The following is a 2,806-nucleotide window of genomic DNA, read 5'->3' as shown; positions in this document are numbered from 1 at the left end:
TCACTAGCAAAAACACTAATACACTGGTGCCTCGGGATACGAAATGACCGGCTTACGAAATTTCCGGGATACGAAAAAGTTGGATTGGCAAAAACTGTTTCGGGTTACGAAATATTTTTCGGGTTACGAAATTCATTTCGGCGCGAAATTCAAATGCTGCAAAGTGCAGCTATAGGCTTTCCAGTGCTAACGGAAAGCTTTTTCGGGTTACGAAATTTTCGGGTTACGAAAGGAATGGCGGAACGAATTAATTTCGTAACCCGAGGTAGCAGTGTAATTGAAAACATTTATTTGTTAAGTTTATCATTGATTAACTCATTGACCAGAATTCTAGTGTGGGGCCAAGCCATGAGATTTATACAGCATGGCATGGAAGGGATCATTGTTGGCCATAGGGAAGCACGTCTTCTACGTAGTTTCATCAAAATATATTTGGGTCTTCTCAAAGTGATCTGCCTCCAGCCTGGAATTTTCCCCCATATGACTACAAAGCCCATAATAGGACTGTTGCCTGGTAATGCTTGGAGTTGAGCAAACCTGGGAAGTGTCAAGTTGGAGAAGGCTGTCCCAAAGCATACAATCTCATTTTATAACTTATTCCATTCAGTTTGTCACTCATCTGCGCTCTTCCTTTCCACCCCCATTACTACAACTGCCTCAGTGACCTGCATGGGAAAAAAGGCCCAGTGCACTCAGGAATGAATGGTGAGGGCTGTCCCTTCTGCCCTCTTCCCTTCCATCTACTACATCAGATGGTTGTCCCACTCTGTTTAATGGCAGGACTGGCCCTGATACCATCTAATATTCCAATATGCTATTAACTCAGTCTCCTACATGTATGGGCCAGTTCTACTATACCTAGACTCCTAGCTCTAAAACTACGTTGTTTTGTTTGCTGCCCTCGAGTTGATTTTGACTCATCGCAACCCTGTGGATGAGACATCTCCAAGACTCCCTATCTTTCATTTCACTGCTTAGGTCCTGCAAGCACATGCTTGTAATTCCTCTGACTGAGTCCCTCCACCTCGCACCTGGTCTTCCCCTCCTGCTTCTACATTTCACCTTTCCTAGCAGTATTGTTTTTTAAAGATACATTAAAAAGGTAGACTTCAAAGACATAGCCATGTTAGTCTGTAGAATCAGTATGTAGACAGTTAGTCTCCAGTTAGTCTCAAAAGTGCTACAAGATCTCTCTACATATTAAAACAATTATCGCACCGGGTTCTCGGCCCGGCCCGACAGGAAACGGAAACGAGTGGGGGACGGATTTTACCGCACACACCCATCTCTCACTCGTTCCGTTCCCCCCTCTCTTCCCTGCCCTTTCCGTTCCAGAGGGGACGCTTTTTGAGAACTGTTCAGAACAGTTCTCAAAAATTTCCCCCTCTGGAACAGATTAAGAACGGAAGAGAGGGGGAACGGAACGAATGAGGGACGGATGCGTGCGGTAAAATCCGTCCCCCACTCGTTCCGCACTCGGCCCTGCTCCTTCCGTTCCGTTCTCAGAACGCACGGAAGGAACGCAGTGCGATAAACTTCATAGGCTGAGTAAATGCTGAGTGAGAGTCACCATTCCCTGGTGACGCATTGATCTCTTACTTCGTATGCAATTTGATTGTATGAATTGACCAGTTAACAAGAAAAAGCCATTTTTCCCCCTACAGGAAATATTTTGCTTTCTAAATATCAAGTCCATATCAAGTTGATAAGAGTCTTCCATATGTTTTACATAGAAGTCTATGTGCTTTTCAATTAAGAACATCTTTAAGTAGGGAAATCCTCCAAGCAAGACTGTTATTAACAAGAGACTTCTCTTGCTTCAAGGTGCCCCTTTCAATTCATGTATCAAAAAAATCCATGGTCAACTGTATGTGAAGGGGAAAGTAGGGCTGTGTCTGGTAGGCCCAAGAGATATGTTAAGTGCTTTCTTCCTGTATAGTTTCCCCCTGACTAAATCCTAGATTCAAATCTTCTACTAGCCTTGAAAGAAAAAAATATACACGTTTTAGGATCCTTCTGGGTCTGACTGTAAAATGCAAGCTTATTTTAGATTCCCCGCCAGCTCAGCGCTATGAATTTAGCTGAAACCAACAACGCATCCTCATTCACATATCCCACCCTGGGCATTTCCAGGAGCTGAAGCAGTCTCCTACTGTTATGTCTGTCTCTCAGAGGAGGTGGGAGCTCATGGTGAAAATGTGCCAAAATTCCCAAGGTTTCCTCCATCAAAGCTTGTAATAAAGGAAAATTGGGGGGAAAGAAACAAAAAAAGGGAAAAAATGTCAAAATCTCACCAGCTGAGCGGGCAGCACAAGATCTTAATTGAAAACTTAATGAGCTGCTAAATTGGGCTGTTTCTTAAACATTTTCTGAGCAGCTAACTCACTTTTCTTATTCTCTCCACTTGAGGTTTTCAGATATGTGAACTTGCTAATTAAAACACTCTCACAAATGATGTTGCAAAGTGCTCATTCATGCAAAAACAGTTACCTCAAGACATTGGCAGGGGTTGTGAAATGGGAAAGAGGTTGTTCAAGGTTAATTCGTTCCACACAATCAGCCAACAGTAACTCGATTGGATTCTGACTGAAAGAATGTACAACTGACACATCAAATACAAGGTTTGGCTTCTTAAGCAATCCTCTTTCTCAGGACCAGCCCTCCCATTAGGAAAACTTAGCTATTAAGCATGCACAATCCTCATATCCTTTTGCATCTTCCCCCACTAGCCCTCTGCTGTCTATGTGTACATTGTTAATGTATCCATTGCAGCAAAGGACTCAGTGCGTTCTGGTGTGGTGCTAGA

General features: G+C 43.3%; 1 protein-coding gene across 1 annotated transcript in view; it reads left to right on the top strand.

Annotated features, from left to right (window-relative positions):
• The window catches only part of LOC121929027 (laminin subunit gamma-2-like), a 40,682-nt gene that overhangs the window by 26,393 nt on the left and 11,483 nt on the right, over positions 1-2,806 (top strand). The gene's annotated exons all lie outside the window — the stretch shown is intronic.

Source organism: Sceloporus undulatus, chromosome 4 (assembly GCF_019175285.1).
Source record: "Sceloporus undulatus isolate JIND9_A2432 ecotype Alabama chromosome 4, SceUnd_v1.1, whole genome shotgun sequence".
Lineage (NCBI taxonomy): Eukaryota > Metazoa > Chordata > Lepidosauria > Squamata > Phrynosomatidae > Sceloporus > Sceloporus undulatus.
This window is presented reverse-complemented; position numbering and strand designations above follow the sequence as displayed.